Here is a 17,467-nt window from a genome sequence, read left to right on the forward strand (position 1 = left end):
CTCAGAAGTCAAAGAAAAGGTCGTTTCAGTTCTATCCCGCTGTCTGCAAATTAAGAACAATCTTCTGTTACAGAATGAATCGATTAAGTATTATTAAAATCACTAGCATGGGGCGTTCATATAGTCATTGCGTGCGTGACCCATGAATAAAGGTGCCGTAGGGAATACAGCACCTAGAAGCTCCGACACTGAAGCGCTACATCGACAAAATGCATTTGATTGTGGTAAGTTTATATTTATTTATAATCCCGAATTCCCTTGTATCTGTTGCACGTTGTTCCTTCGCTTGGCTTCGTCTAAAGATGGGTGAGGTCTATGCGTGAGCATTCCGCTCCAGTAACCTGCCTCCCCCTTAGCAGCTTCAAAATAGTAATCCAATGACCGAAGTTACTGTCCCGTCGGACGGCAGCTCGAGCCGTGACTGTGCCTCTGTTTTCCACATTTCTTTGTTAGGAGATGAGTGCTGGTGTCACAGGAGAGCCCGGGAGAGGGATTCTAATTGGCGGGGAGGCAGGTGTGACAGTGCGCTGGTGCCGTGGCGGAGGGAGCTATATGTGGCAGGCCTCCCCTCATACCCTTGACTGGCTTCCTTTGTGTGGCAGCACTAGATAATAGACACGCTGGGAGGATAACAACTGATACTGCCAGATAGCGATTGGAATCAGGGAGGGGGCGGGGAGAGGGACGCTGTCAGACCTTTGTGACAGGGAGGATGGCAAAGGGGTAAAGGGAGGCCGGAGGAGGGCTGAGAGCTGGATGTGTGTGAGGAGGAGAGAGGGGCGAAAGGGGAGGAGGGCGTGCCTGTTGGCCAGAAAGATTGTGAGGAGCAGTCTGTGGTTGGCTGCAGCTGTCTGGTACCCAGATAGACGCAGAGGTGGGAGGAGGCGAGAGAGTGCGCAGCATTACAGCGTAACAGCAGCTGTTGTCGGTGCTCGCCTGGGCTGCCTCTGAGACGGGGGTTGCCACACATGCATTTTGTCGGGTATACCGGGGGCGACTGGAATAGAAGCACGGACACCTTCGGGGAGATCCTGCTGAAAATTGCCAACAAAGACGTCTGGGGAATGTCATTGTCGCGGGCTGGAGCATGACTTATTTTGCACAGACCATATTTATCAAGGTAAGGGCAGCTCTCTGCCGTTTACAGCCTTAAGCTGCGATCCTTGTCTCTCGCTGCCTCAACGTGGTAATGCGTGTTCTTTGCATGTAGACCGCGACAGGGCATGATTCCGTTGGCAGGGCCCCCATTCTTCATCGCACAGATAAGCCCCGCTGCTCACAACTCGTGTAGAACGAAAGACATGTCAGTGTGAGATTCCCGGTCCTCTGCTCTTGGCATGTGGGACAAATGCAACCTTTTTCTATCTCTCCAGGTCTGCTGTACACAATGCGCGGGTGCCACGAGAGAGGAGCATTCGTTTATATCTACATGTTTATAATGATATACGTGTTTACGTATGGAGATCTGAATTGATATGCAATGCATTGTGTACGACCCAGATTTTTAAGGATAGACAGACATACAGAGGTTCGTTCTAAATTACTTGGTTGACCTTTTTACGATTGTCGGCTTCACCTGTGCCCCATGATTGTAAAACACTCTGGTCTTCGCTAATGTGAAATGGGCCATACCTTTGCCTCTAATTTCAAAGGATGCCTCTCAGTTACCGTAATACAAGGTGTAACTGCTCATTTACATGTTCGCAACGACGCATTGCAAGTGGGGCTATCCATTTGTGGCTTTCCGTTTCTCCCGGTGGCTGTGCGCTGTGGCACAACGTGGGATAGTGTTTCTTTGTGCGTGTGCCCTTCCTTGCATTTCATGCTCAATGCCAGTCTGCACATGCGTATCCTGGCATCAGTTTCTTGAGTCTATTTGTAGATGCTTTGGTTGAGTGTACGTGGAAGCGGAGCCAATGGGCAATGTATCTGCAGAGCGCTTCCCTCACTTCCTTAAGGTATTGCTCGAGCTTGCCCAGTTATAACGGAGAAATGGTGTTCCACTGCAAGGCGGGACGCATACCAACACACTGCAGCCTCCTACCGAGGGAACATGAAAATACCGCAGTGGTACAGCGGGCGGAAGAGCTCCCCTGGGATGTAAGGGTTAATACTTACAGAAGCTTTATTTAGAAATGAAAGTGAGGAGTCATGCCTTGAATCAACATGCAATTGTGGGAATAGCGGGAACGGGGCCATAGTGTGTGTGAACCGAGGGCATGCAAATACAGCGTGCAGTCTGGGTGCAACACAAAGGTGGGCGTCCCAGCCACCTGTGTACTCTATGATCATACTGCACACACGCCTTTTCTTTTCTGTCCGTTGGTGTTCCAGGATGTTAAATTACACGCCTGCGTTATATCCTGAATTTATGACAGTCAGACGTCTTTGTCAGGGCCTGCTTGCTCAGGCGCGGCGATTATTGCTAATCTATGTGTGAAATAATCCTTTCATTATCCTTACACCAATGTTCGTTCCTACACCCGTGCCAGCACCGACAGTAGTGTCCACCGAGCGGAGCTCTCATGAACCCAGGGAGCAGGCCCAGGTTGCTTTGCGTCCTTCCACGGAGAGATGCGGTAGTGTCATTTTGTGATGCACTCAGCAGAAACGCAACCTTGGCTGCCAAACTTGTGTCCACAGACCACAGGGAAGGCTTCGCACTCCTCATCCTCCCATTGTCTGGAGCTTTAGCTGCCTCCGCACTCAATCTGGGCACATGTTCTTGGTAAATAGAGCTGGAAATAGTGCCCCAAGGGAGCTGACACCCCTTCCCCTCCTACGCCAATATGTCACAGAGCAGGTGGTTTGCTCCGAATTTCCTCGTGGATTATCTCATTGGTGCCGCTGTCAGTCCAATTTTTAGCTTTAGCTTGGCCACTCATTTAAAAATGCAGATTTTGGCATGAGGCGGGATTAACTTTCTCTCCTTGTTGATCTGGGATGGAAGAAGGTGCCTAATTGTGATTAATTTTCCAGAGGAAAGTGTGTACAACCGAGAAGTGTATTTTCTTAAAACCAATTATAACATAGGCCCTCCAAATATATTTAGAGGTTTTATGTGGGCCTGTGCAATACTGTGCAAAACCTTCAGAGACTCGAAAGGGCATTCTCGCTGCACGAGGAGCTTTATTAGTATATTGAAACTGAAACAAACTCATACGTTATGTACAGTTCTTGGTTGAGCAAAGTTGGCATTGGGAACTCCTCATGCCAGATTTCGGGGATAACTTTGGGTGTGTAAATTGCTCTAATTAAAGTTCATTATGTAAATTTATCTCAAGTGAATATCCAGAAAATATGGCAGAGATTGACACCAATATGGCAAAGTGGGACAGGTGTGCTCTAGTTTCATGAGATGTGAGTTGCCTGTCTCCTGCTCCAGTCTCACCTAAACAAGTAAATGCTAACACAAATATTATAACAACATCTGATGTGCTGACTTTGAAAATATTTGACTGCTGGCTGTGGAGTTAGCCTAAGGCGATAATTGAGCATTATCAAAATACAACAAACGAGAAAACAGAAAAATAAGATAGTGCTCTTTTTAAAGTTCACAAATATAATTTCACCCTTATTGATTGTGCAATATATCAAATGACCAATTTGTGTGTCCAGTGAAAAATGTGCGCCATTATGATTTTCAAAGATTGTGATATTTGCCAAATTTGCTAGCACTTCATTTTCTGAGACCTGAACACACATTTTTCAGTTTACCTTAAGTTTCGAGATGAGCTGATGCATATTACAAACTACAATATAATTCTGCACTACACCACAATGCTATTTATTACCTATTGTTTTCATTTGATTATAAAGTTGTTTTTTAATGTTATGTTTCTTGGGTATTATGACATGTTCCCTAAAGGCAGTGAGTCGCTTGAGCGGATATGCATATTCCATAGTAGGAAGCTGCATTTTAGGATGTTACTCATACCAAAATCTTTAGTGGATCAGCACTACATTTGTTTGCTATTGCAGAATGGATTTGATGGCCGTGGTGACTGTACATGGGGGCACAAAAGCAATTGGACAGAGCACCACACCTGTAGGGGGGCACAGCATTTAAGGATCAAGGGCCACCGTGACACGGGCCCCTTCCGCCCCCATCCACCCACCCACCCATCCCAACCCTTAGTGCTAGGGGAGGGAGGGATCTCTAATCCTAAATTCACCCCTAGTCAGCAGAGGGGCCCTCTGATACAGACTCCTCAGAAAAGCATTGATTATAGGGTCCAGAAATCCTGAGCCAACCAGAGGATGTTCTACACACCAGCTTGGGGGCTAGGGTGCGTGGTTCACCTTGGATGGGCTTGGGGCTGTAGCTACTGGTCGCCTAATCGCAGCCTCTAGTACAGCTTGGCGTTTTCGGTGAGTGGGGGTGGGGGGGTGGGGGGGGGGAGGTGGCCTGGGATGCCGACAAGGGAACAGTGAGATGGGGACTGCCCCTCACTGATGCAGGTGGTTACACCTGTGTGGTCCAATGGTGTTTTAGATCACATGAAGGCCCTGGATGTTCATTGTGGTTAGATCTTAGGCTCGTATGTTATGAGTCAGAAACAGTTCTGATTTCTTAACTATATTGCACTGCTTTTTGGGTGAAGTTGTCTCCATTCTGGTGCCTGATTCTTCATGCTGTGTCACTGTTATGCAATCTGATTATGCTTCAATTGCTTGTAATCAATATAACTCTTCCACAAGTCTCTGTGTGTTCTCTCAGTGCCTCATTTGAGTGGAGGGAACGTGGACTAGATTGGGGGTATCCTGGTCCTACAAGTTAAGGTTGATTCAAAGATCAGTAGGACTTACATAAAAGTAATCACACAGCCTAATGAGAACTACTCAATTGAGGTGGAGATTTATCCCAATAAAGGGGATTCCTGAAGGAGTGTCTTGAATATTTCATGGCATAACTTTCAATAGGGCTATGAAGGGATGCAAAGGACTGTTTCGTGGTTTTTTAACATCTCATCATTAGGGATATATCTTAACTCACTCCATGAAATTTATTTTATAGAAATGTCAGGAAGTAATTGAAATGGTGATATTTGTTTCTGAACTATTTAAGAACTTTTCTGTTTTTTAATTATTGCTCATTAAATATTTGAATAATATATGACTAGGCCTCAAGTCACCTCATATTAATTCCTGGATTGTCGTGCTACTTCATTTTTAAACCAGTGGTTACTGCATGTTTAGTTATGCATTGGAACAGGTTTATTTTATTCTGAAGTCCACACTAGAAACCAGTGGTGGGTGCCACTGAACGAGGGTTGGGGGGGGGGGGGGGGTAAGGAATGAACAGAATAAAACAAATAAGAAAACAAAGAAAACACTTGCCTGCTCCAAATGGAGATGGGGTACGTCTCCTCTGTCTTTGCCCAGAAGCACACAGGCTGCCAGACTCCGTTCAGCCAATCACGGCGCTGCTGTCACCAGCATGACAGCAGCGTCTTGATTGGTATGAGCGGCCTACTTTAGCACTCACACAAGGAGTGGGACCCTGTGCACTTTCTCCCCCTGGCTGTGCAATAGAGATTGGAGGAGATATGCAAAGCACGCATGTCTAATTGGCTGGCCCAACATGGCCGGCCAAACAGAAATGCACACTTAGGGTGCACACACAGTCCTCCTCAGGCCACCTCCAGCCTCGCCCCAGCCCACCCCTCCCTAACCTGGCTCAGTTAAAAATCTAATAATAATAACGCTCAGTTATTATCATTTTATTTTTCCTTCTGCTGCAAGCAGTGAGGCGACGCTCCACTGCGTTGGCGGAGGAGATGCTGTTGCTAGAAACTTGAGTTATGATTTACAGGTGTGCATTTCATTCATCATACAGTCCCACTGTAGGTGGTGCTGCACCAACTAATGGTGGTTGGAAATCTGTGAAAGCAGAGAGACACAATTGCACAGATCTGTAAGCCAACCAAGTACACGTGACTTCCTCCTTGGAAAATGGGCTGAGGGGGTTCTCATCCAAAAATGGCATTTACAGCACTATTTTCACATACATGAGCTAACATAGTAGGTTTTGAAGAAGGTCTCATGGAATACTCCAAGTTTTTAGTGTGCCAAGTAAGGCTTATTGGGGGTGCACCTTGAAGAAAAGTTTGTGAAAATGGTGGCAAGATGGTGAATTGTTCAGGACAACATCCATATACATCCTTATACGTATAATACAGAAAATGCAATTTCAAAAGCTCTATTGTTTTTCATACCAAGTTTCTTCTCTTCTGCATTTTGCTAACTTTCCATTTTCCATCCTGCCTGTTCCAGTTGTATGTCATGATTACGAATTTCGCCTTCTAAATGTGTAGGATGAAAAAAATCATGAATGACACAATTTAAGGCCATAGAAAACACTGGTATATATTCAAGTGACTTATGCATCATTGATATTGCTCAGTTTATTGAGTTTTATTGGGTCTCTAACACTAGTCATTCCTACGTACAGTCAGTTTCAGGGAGCCAGTAATACATGTCTCAGTTAACAGTAATGATTTTTACCAAGTTTTTTTAAATAAACGTTTAATACATATTATTTCTGTGTCTGAACATCAGCCTTTCAGTTAGAGGGACTACACCTAATTTGCTATCAAATACCAGTTATTTTTAAATTAAGAAAAAAATACTCAGCCCCAGAGCAAAAGGTGATAATTTTAATGGAAAATACACACTTTTCAGTAAATTCAGGATTATGACAAACATAATTTGGTGAATTTCATGAAGTTTGCACATGCACTACTGCCGCATGTGGCGAATTTGGTCTTGAAAACCCATGTGTCACCATTTAATGCCAGGGACACCAACAATATGTCATAAATTACCATCCTAAATCCAAGGAAAAAAATAGAAAATGTGAGGGCACCATCGTTACATCAATGTCATAATATAGCAACAGTTTCCATAATTATACAAGGACCACTCCTCTAACAGGAGAGGGCACCCACCATAAGGCCACGGATGGCCACAGCAAGCCACTTATCACATTTATATCTAGGCCAGCATTATCTGACGCTTGGGCTCTATTATGCTATGAATGCCAGCGATGTGACAACAATACCTATCATTATGCCAGGGCCAGCATAATATAAAGAGTGGGCAGCATCATGTCAAGGACACTTATAATTTGTCAGAAATATCCAACATTATTCCAGGGCCAGCATTATTCAAGGGGTGGGCACCATCATTACTATGGATGCCGAAGATATGCCATGCTTTACCTTCATCTTGTTAGTGCCAACATTACACCGGGGTGAGCAGTGCAACATCACTTGCATACACAAGCACAAACACATATACACACACACAGATATCTGCTTGCCTATACACACACACACACACCATACCTACACAAACCTCCACTTCACATATACAACATATACACACACACTCTCACACACATGCACAGTGGCCTTCATGTTTTTTGTCATACTTGACTGCATCATTCTGTGGCCACCTTTTAGAGTGTGCCCACCGGTTGCCCTCCCTGTTCCCATCTGGCATGTTCCATCAATCCAGAGTCATGTTGCTCCATCATGGCAGGCTCTGTATTGCACTTGCGGTGTGAATGAAAGATCCGAGCCTAATTGACTGAATTACAGACCCTGGTTGTCAATCACACTTTAAACATACCACACTGCCTGCTGTTGTCTTTTTAATGCTGACAAAATGCTTTGCTGGTAGACATCGGGCTGAGATTTTTACGCCTCTGCTGTCTAACAGAGCTTTGTGGAACAGTGTCTTCAACACCACAAATTGAGCCTTTATGATAAATGTCTATGAATAGCAGCGCTCCAGGCGAGCATCTCTTGTGCATTTTGCCTATCAACTCATGAGTCTGAACTTAGGGGTAAGTGTGAACAAATATTGCGAGCCATGTGAATGACATTATGGGTGGCCTCCACCAGCACTATCTCTATAGGTCTGTATTGGCTATTTTGTGAACATTTTTCTTTTTGACCTCCGAAAAATCAGTTCAGTTGACTACAATTTTGAAACATTTAAATCACACAAATATACATTTTCAAATTTGTACCAATATACTTAATTAATAACATTGATGCTTGATATTTATTATTAAAGCAATTTAATGTTTCCCAAGTCATTGCCTGCCATTATGGAGAGAGGCAGGATGAATACTAAGCTAAAACATTATTCCGTATTGTGTAGCTGGTCATTATTTATTCTTTACCTTAAATATAGGTATAATCATTTAGTTACCGTGTTCATAAATTATTATTAACTGCAGATATATTTCTCCAGACATATTTTCCCAATCACTTCCCTGACAGATTTCAACATGTATGAGCTGTGAACAAATTGGTGTAAATGGTCAACAGAGTTCCGAAAAGGTTCTGGAAAAAGGCACTGAACGAGCCACAAGCAGAAATGTTGCTTAAAAGACATTTCCCTGCAGCTAGCATAGCATTCAAAAACTATTTCTTAACCCCACTGAACACAGACAACATCTCTAAACTAAAAACCTTGCTAACATAAGGGATCTGAATAATTAACCTCCTTAAAGATTCCATACCTTGCCAGGAAACACTTCTGCAAAGAAACATCTTCTATGAAAGCAGGAGAGAAAAGCTTTATGCCAAACCTGAAGCCCTGGGAAGCAATGATGGATTGGAATGTTTCAAAGAGAATGACTGTCCTGCCAGTAGCTGGTGACTCTAAAAGACATACAAAAAAAATAATCAATGCCCTTACAGGGTTAAATAAAATTGAATCAAATGAACTCAGCCAGACCGCCACACAAGGAAGAAAATTACAGCAGAACTATTTTGTGTGCACAACAGGAAAAACAGACTCACGACACCAACTGCCCCTCTTTTAACTTATCTTTATCAGTATGCCCTAAATCTTCCCACAGCCCTCTGAAAATACGCATTAGCATAGCCATTAGATCCCATTAATAAATGTTATAGCTTTGACAATGCTTTTTTTGTTTTACTTTAATAGGCCAGGGCACGAGGCGGGGGTACATTCGGGTAAAGGCATCTACCCACTAGTTTCACAGTATAGACGCCGTCCACCCTGCCAAGAAGTTGGGCCCCATGAAAGATGCAAACATTGTCCCAGTGTAATTTTCAGACACCGGGACAAATTCAGTGGCTCCTGCACCTTGTCTGCTTTCCATTCCCAGCAACAGCTTGCAGGGATGGAGAGGGCTTTTTCATGTTTCTCCTCCTGCTGGACCAAAGGTAAAGGCCAAAGTTAAGGGACCGACAGGCCTCCTTTTGTTCCAATATGTTCCTGGCCAGGCACGCCTGGAGACTCACAATTAGATGCAAAAGCAAGGGAGGGGAAAGAAGGCACACAGATTGTTGTCACTTCACTGCACTTGAGCGAGATATGCTTTTGACTTTGTTCAGTCCCTGTAGATAAGACATAAGCATGCACTGTAAGAATGTCAGATGTGTTGGTCTGTCCCGATATTTATACAAATAATTTTAAACACCACTATATTATTTCTTTTATAGCGCTACTTATCCCACTGCAGGGTGTCAGAGCACTTTAAGATACACATTATACATTGACAACTAATCATGCATGTGTGTAAATCAATATACAAGATGTGTTACATGAGACAGTGAGGTTTACAAGGTGTAGTAGTCACATGTCCTTTGTAGCTCAGTATGCTAAACTAGAAGGATTACAATTTATGAACTACAAATAACAAAAGGATCTCTACGTTAAAAGCAGCAACCTACTTGCCTATCTACATATTTACAAATCTGTTACCTGCATGTTGCATGATTTGTTTTACAGGAGACACATTAACCTTTTATACTACGTTGATTCAAATCCGGGACCAGACAAAACACAGATCTTTCCAGCAAAAGTGTTCACCTCCAGAATTATCTTACCATTATTATTATCCCTAAGATTTACTGGGCACACAAAGTTCTCTGCAGCCGGTGCGTTGATCCCATACAATACTTTAAAGTGCAGACTTTGCAATCAATTGAGCAAAAAAGATCTATAGCTGTGTTTCTCCTTGTTTCTTTGTGGCAGAGCCAGGAAAATTTTTTTTATTTGTTGATGCCCATATCTTGAATAGGGGTTGTGCCACTTTTTTGGCACCACCCTGAAGCAAAATCTAATTTTTTAAATCAGGTAATGCACTTAAATCTACTCATGATAGACTTGCTAAACACATGTGAGGTCTTAATAACTGATGTCACTTCCTGTGAGGTCACTTTCTGTGATGCAACACTCAATGTCGCGCACAGTGACATCGTACACTGTGCTGTCACCCGCCATGATGTCACTTGCATACTGCCTAACTTAGTTAGTCCCCCCATTGCTTTTAGGACTTATGCCCTGAGATAGCCATTGCAAATGTGTAAGCATCTATGGTGGCCACCTTGGTATAGATTTTTAAAATAATACTAAATGGATTCAAAGCTGTCTACAGCGCATCTGTGCTCATATATGGCAGCCTTATTTGAGTTCATCTGCAGTGTTGTTCAGAGATGGCTGATGTAGAAATGTGTACATTGTCTGTGGCCATCTTTGAATAGGCTTTCTTTAAATAAAACTAAATCATTTGATGGTGCCTGCCTCCGGTAGTGCTAGGGGCTAAGTTAGGCTGTATGCAAGTTAAATATGCCCCATAGTACATCTGTATAGCGCTGATTATGTCTGAAAGGGGGCATCTTAAGAGAAACTCCTTGAGTGATTTTATTTTTACCCAAGATGACACTGAGAGGCTCCCAACCCACCCCAGTTAATCCTGCTCTATCCTATACTTAACAAAAAATCCTTACAATACTCCGATGTGAGGCCCCCCCCAGAGCATGCAGTGATCCTGGGGTAAGGTATTGAATCTCTCCTGAGGCCAAAGCCTGTGATGCCACAACTTGGACTGAGTGAGCTAGCAAGCTATGGTCTCTATTGAGACAGTACAGGGTGCGCATTAGGACTCTGGGCCTGTCTCTCCTCTGGTAGAGCATCTCGTCAGCATCTGTGGACCCACACCCCTGGGCTCTGTGGCCCATCTGTCCCATTGGGGCAGGGTGCTCTGCTCTGTGGGAAGTACCACCCGGATTGGGGCGGTTCCGGGCTGGTTAGGTCTTCACAGATGGACGTCTTCCCTGCTGCCCCAGTGGCCCGGGAGTCCCTTTTAAACACACATACAGTGAGGAAGACTTGGAGCGCCGCTACATACTTCTGCAGGGCACCCTGCTGGGCTGTGGAGGCCCGATCGTTGACTTAGAATGGCTGGTCTAGTTCATTTACAGTGGACACCACAGCGAGGAGTTGTGTGGCCCCACCTCTCAGCATTCCTCCTGGACGGGACCCCAGGAGTTGAGGAGCCCTGAGGTTAAGGTGGCACAGCATTGTGGACTTTGGTAAAATCTGGTGAGTGCGACCCTGAGAATGATATTGCTTGCCAGACCCCACAGCACTCCCTGGGCAGGCAGTGGTGCTGCTAAGAGCTGTTGTTTGCAGTGCTGTTTGGGCCTGCTCCTGGACTGGTCTGCGCTGGATCCCCCTGGCGGCTCGGTGTCCGGTGCACTTGAGGGGGCTAATCCGTAAGCAGAGCAAACGAGAGAAGGGGTCAGTTGCCGTATGAAAGGACTCAGTGTAGCGTTGGATGTCTGAGATCCTTCGATCTGGTTGCCTTTGCTTTGGGGTGGCAGGCCCCAGGCCCCCTGGTCTCAAAGTGAATGGTCTTGCTCAACTTACCTGGCTCTTACTCATGGGGCTGGAAATTTGGGCCTTGAGCTAACTCTGACTTCTCCACCTCCCGGTGCCAATTTTGAGGAGGCTGGGCCTGGCACCGGGACAAGGGTCCTGGCATGGTTATGCTGTGGGCGTGCTGAACTGTTGCCTGTGAGTGGTGACACAAGGGCTCTGAGGGCTGGTGTAAACACGCAGATGTACACCCGCCCCAAACCCACATGGGGAGAAACAAACAATCAAGTGCCCCTCAGGGAAACACCATGGAGCACTACATGACACCAGGGGCTATGCGTAGCACAGCACGTGCCAAACATCTGGGTGAGAGGCCTCAGAACAGGAACAGGCTCAGCAGGAACCAACAAGGGCTGAGATCTTGCCGGCCATCCAGGGCTCCAGGGCGGAATTGGAACATAAAATTGAAACAGTGGCCTGCAAGGTCAATTTTTTGCACACTGATCTCCGCAAGGTATCGGAGAAAGTCCAGGTGGCCAAATCGATAGTGAAACTGCAGACGGACCTGGCCGCCTTCTGCATGCAGGTCGCCATGGTTACGACCAGATCTGGGGCCCTGAAGGTGAGAGTGGAGGACGAATAGGGAAGATGCCACCGAAACAATGTACACCTTCTGGAATTCCCAGAAAGGGCAGAGGGATCAGCAACTGAGCGGTTTGTGGAGCAGTGGATTTGAGAGCAGCTGCAGGAGCATGGCATTATGGTGGTGGCCCAACCAGATCTGGATTTGGAGGTGGTGAGGCCTCGGATCACCGTGCGGAGTTTGGTGTCGGTCAACCCAGGACATTGACAGATATCCTGGGACTTCTATCTCAATGAGCCAGTTTATGATCTGGTTATGTGTATTCTGTATAAACGTTGAATGCTTAACAGCACTGTGGGATAATAATTATTTCTTCCTCTGCAGGGGTGGGGTTCACTTGAAGAAGTCATCACTTAACCTCAAGTTTATAATTCATTAATGTTTTAAGCAGTGCAGATTCAGAGTGGAGAATTATGTGCATACTGTGTGCCCAGGGGGAGAAGGGATGAGCATAGAGGGTTCATTTTGGACTGGAAATACAAGTTGTAATTTTATGATGTGCTCAGACTACTGAGGAATGGTGCATACTAATCTTATGCAAACAGGGTACATGTACTGGTTAGGTGGCTTCCACACACTAGAGGTAGGCTATGGTCGGGGAAGGGGTATTAGGCTGTGGGTCCTGGCAGCAACAGAACCATGGAATTTGCAGTGTGGAGTGTTGTTATTCTGCATGTCCAGAGTAGGGGTTTAGTTTCAGTTACCATTGTGTACATTTAGCCCCAGTTAGAGGGCCATTTGTTTGATGTTTTTTTACACTGCTGAATGGTACAGAGATCTCAATGCCTTGAGGTTCACAATAAAGCAGTGGGTGGGAATGGGATGAGGGGGTGGGATACAGTAATGACTCTATTGCATCTATGGCAGACCACATTAATATGGTAACATGGAACATCAGTGGACTCTGTAGCTGTGCCAAAAGATACAGGGTCCATTTGTTCCTCGAAAGACACAAGACTCAAATCGCCTGTTACAGAAGACCCATTTTGAGATAGACAAAACTGAGAGGCTCAATAAGAAATGGAATGGCTATTTCTCCTACGCCACGGTGGTGGCAATCTGGATGGCCCGGGAGTCCCTTTTAAGCACACATACAGTGAGGTGGACTGGGAGGGCCGCTACAAACTTTTGCAGAGCACCCTAGATGGCAAGAAACTTACAATATTGAATTCATATGCCACTAATACTGATGAGTGCCACTTTTTTGCGGGGATGCAGGATTTGCTGGAGTGTGAACACCCCCATGATAAGGGGTGGGGGACTTTAATTGTATACTGGATAGGTCCCTAGATCAATATCCACCAAAGGAGGGCACAGCGCTTCTGATGTCGGCCTTGCTGAGGAGGGTGATGCACAACTTAGGGCTGTTGGATGGGTGAAGCTCAATGCACCCACGAGGCAAGGAATTTACTTACCACTCTCGGACACACAACACCTATAGCTGAATGGACCACTTCTTAATAGGAGGTCTAGATCTCACCAGATTAATTGCAGTGATCCATATGGGGAGGTTTTTGTCAGATCGTGCCCCTGTACTTCTGCCCTTGACCTGGGGGGAGAAACAGAGAGGCACAAGATCCTGGCACATGCCGCTAGATCTTCTGATGGATCAGGTATGCCGAGAGGACGTGGGAAGGGTCCTGGAAAATTACCTATAGGTGAAATGGGGGTTCACGAATAGTAGGGTGGGTGAGTGGGAGGCACTTAGGGCAGTAGTCATGGACACCTGTATTGGAAATCAAGGTCTTGGAGGGGCGGTTGATGGACATACAGAGGAGGGAGGTTCTCTCTGAGGAGAGGCATGGACTGGCTCTCGAGGTACATAGAGAAATGCATAACCTTTGGGATTCATTAGATAGAACCACCCTGAAGTTGCATCACCAGTTGTTACACAGGGAGGGGGACAAATCTGGTAAGCTTTTAGTGTGGATTCTGCGAAGAGATACTAAAATCCCCCCTATCTTGCACATTCTTGATTTACAAGGGCGAGTACAGACCAGGCATAACAATATTCTTGCTGCCTTATTAGAACATTTTAAATTGGTGTATGGCACAGGCCAACTGTACCCCGGTGGTGAGTACAACAGGTTCCTGGCCAGGGTGGGGCTTCCAAAGCTGCAGATTGAACTCATAGAGGAACTGGAAAAGGGCCTCTCGATAGGGGATGTGGGTAACGCTCGAAAAGCACTCACTAAGTCCAAGGCCCAGGGTAGTGCTGGGTTCATGGTGGAATTTTATCACACCTATTCCACTATTCTCAAGGAGAAGCTATAGGAGGTATTTTAGGAGCCCAAGGGGAGTAGTTTTCGTCCCTGGTTCACGTGAAACAAAATAATATGCCTGATGTTGAAATCTGGGAGTGACCTGGTGGATTCCTCCTCATATAGATCCCTCACCGTGCTGAATACAGATCTTAAAATATTTAGTAAAATCCTGGCGGCCATGTTGCAGGGGGTGATCTGTGAGTTGGCTCATGAGGACCAATGTGGCTTCATGCTTGCACACAGCACCGCACATACCTTGTGCAGACTGCCCATGTGTTGCATGATGCTTTGGATGCAGAGTGGGAGTTGGCTCTGATCTCCCTGGATCTTAAGAAGGCATTCAACACCGTGGAATGGGGATACCTAGAGTCAGTAATGCAGGGTATGGTATTCAGTCCAATTGACTGTTCCTGGATTCAACTCCTTTACACTGGGCCCACTATTCAAATCAGAGTGGGGGATGAACTTTGTGCACCCTGGAGGGTGGATAGGGGAACTCCTCAAGGGTACCCCCTCTTCCTTCTCCTTTTTGCCCTGGCTATTGAACCTCTTTCACTGCTGCTGTGCAAAGAGATGGAACCCCAGGGGATTGCAGTGGACGCTGGTACCCATATAATCTCCTTATATGCAGATGACTCATCGGTATATATTTACTCCACCAGAGACTCTGTTCCACTGTTGTTGAGGCTGTTGAGATCTTTTGGAGATTCCTCAGGATTGTGGGTCAATACTCGTAAATTGCTGCTGTTTCCTCTCGGGGGACTGCTCAGGTGGAGCCTGTATCACCTACCAAATCTGGGACTCATGTGGGAGCTGGAGTGGTTCCGATACCTTGGGATTTGGGTCCCGCACTCGGAGACCCAACGTCAGCTCAAAAATGTGGACAGGGTATTATCCGGCCTCTCCAACTCCGTTCTATTCTGGAACAAACTCCTTCTCTCCCTGATCGGTTGATGAGCCTCTATAGCAAAGATGGTCTTTCTTCCACAATGTTTATATTTGGTCCAGAATTCCCTTTTCCCACCGAGAGAGTAGTTATTAAGGAAGCTGGATAGCCTATTGGGCTCTTTAATATGGGCTGGTAAATGTAGCAGAGTTGCTCGCGACACTCAAGAGAGACTTTTTGGAGGTTGGACTAACTGTACCGGATATGAGGTGTTATTATTATACCACACACCTACAACATGCTGCCAAATGGCTCACGGACTCGAGCAACTGGGAGAGGCATCTGCTGGGGGCTGAGGAGGCTGATCTATCGCTACCACAGTTATTGATGTGAGGGGACAAGTCCGACACTCCAGTACCGTACGTTATAACAACCATTGCTGGGATTTTGGACCGGGTAGTGCAGAGGGTTTTCCAGTGTGCCCCCTTCAGCAGGAAACTTCAATTTTGGGACCTGATACCCTTTGGGAATATAGATAAGGACCTATCCACTGGAGAGTGGGAGAATGCCAGGTTGCAGAGGATATATACCCTGGGGAAATGTTTATTTCGTTCCAGGATGCTTAGGACACATTTGAGGTTGGTCCAGTGCACTTTTTTCACTATGCTAAATTAGAAAGCATTGCAAGGGAGATCCGGCTGGATGTTGCTGCAGAGCCTAAGCCCTCTGGAGTACTGGACAGTCTGCTCAGTTAGGGAGATAGGCGACATCTGATCTTGCTCTTTTACAGGGCCCTTAGGGGTGACATGACTCATAAACAATATGTGGCTTGGGCGGCCTGGGAACAGGACTTTTTGCACCTGGCCTGGGAGTGTTAGCAGGTTCAGGAGTATTGGAGTCTGGTGCTGCCCCGCTCAGAACGGGGTACCAGTCTTTTGATCCCTCAGGTATGCCTGTTTGATCAGACGCAAGGGACGTAAAATGCCTTACAAACTTGCACAGCTGGCCCTTATGCTGGCAAAACCACGAGTGGCCATTGGTTGACCAAGGGTACCATCTTTTGACCTCTGGTTGAGGGATATGCAAGAGTGGGGAGTAGCACAGGAACATCATATGAAAAACTCACACACTAAAGATAAGGCGGCTGAGGAGATTCCACGGTGGGTCAAATTGTTAATTCAATTTCAGGAGGGTAGTGACGGGTCTCTGGCTCCAGCATGGACTCAGCCAGTGAGTGATGGGATTCATCATTCTAGTTAGGACATCTTCGACACAACCAAATGTATATGTTATTAGTACTGGATTGGATAATAGTGTGTTTCTTTCTTTATTGGTCGGTCTCATCTGAGGTCCTGCAGTTCATATACCCCTTGCAATTTCTAATGCATGCGTGCAGCTGCTGCCTTCCGATGTATCTCACAGAGACTGTCACTGTGAACAAAATGTAATTCACAAGAATATATGTATGGTACAGGTATCTTGCACTGTATATTTTATTTGTTGTTCTTATTAAAAAACAATAAAATACATTTTTAAAAAAACGTGGATGATAGATTTTGGAAATGGGAGTTAGTGTGAAAATTAAACTGAAATAAAGTGGAAATAGAAACTTTTCATAGGAAAATCATGTTTGGCTAATAACTTTGGCAAAGGTTGATAAATCTTCACTAAATATGTTTAAAATTATCTTTAAAATTAGTTTGTCAGTCACTGAAGGGACTGACACATTAGTTTTGAAAGTTTTGTAAAGCTGCATCAAACGACACCAAAGTTAGTAGCAAAACAAAAAAAAACTCTTTCCCTTATGGAAACTAGGTAGCCCAGGACTATTTTATTCAATCAATCAATCAATCAATCAAATAATTTTTAAGCGCACTACTCACCCGTTAGGGTCTCAAGGCGCTGTGGGGGAGGGGGGTGGGGTACGTCAATCGGAAGTAGCTCTCATTAGAGAAAAGATAGGAGACCCCTGCCTTATATTCTCTCTTTTAATCCACCTGATGTTAAGTAAGATTATGAGGACTC

General features: G+C 45.4%; 1 protein-coding gene across 1 annotated transcript in view; it reads left to right on the top strand.

The window, feature by feature from the left end:
• Nucleotides 1-880: 880 nt before the first annotated feature.
• HECW1 (HECT, C2 and WW domain containing E3 ubiquitin protein ligase 1) overlaps nt 881-17,467 on the top strand; it is a 1,026,664-nt gene continuing 1,010,077 nt past the window's right edge. Inside the window, exon 1 of the mRNA XM_069216002.1 lies at nt 881-1,120. The gene's annotated coding sequence lies outside the window, so the exon portion shown is untranslated. The remainder of the gene's footprint in view (nt 1,121-17,467) is intronic.

The sequence above is a fragment of the Pleurodeles waltl genome, chromosome 2_1 (genome assembly GCF_031143425.1).
Source record: "Pleurodeles waltl isolate 20211129_DDA chromosome 2_1, aPleWal1.hap1.20221129, whole genome shotgun sequence".
Classification (NCBI taxonomy): domain Eukaryota; kingdom Metazoa; phylum Chordata; class Amphibia; order Caudata; family Salamandridae; genus Pleurodeles; species Pleurodeles waltl.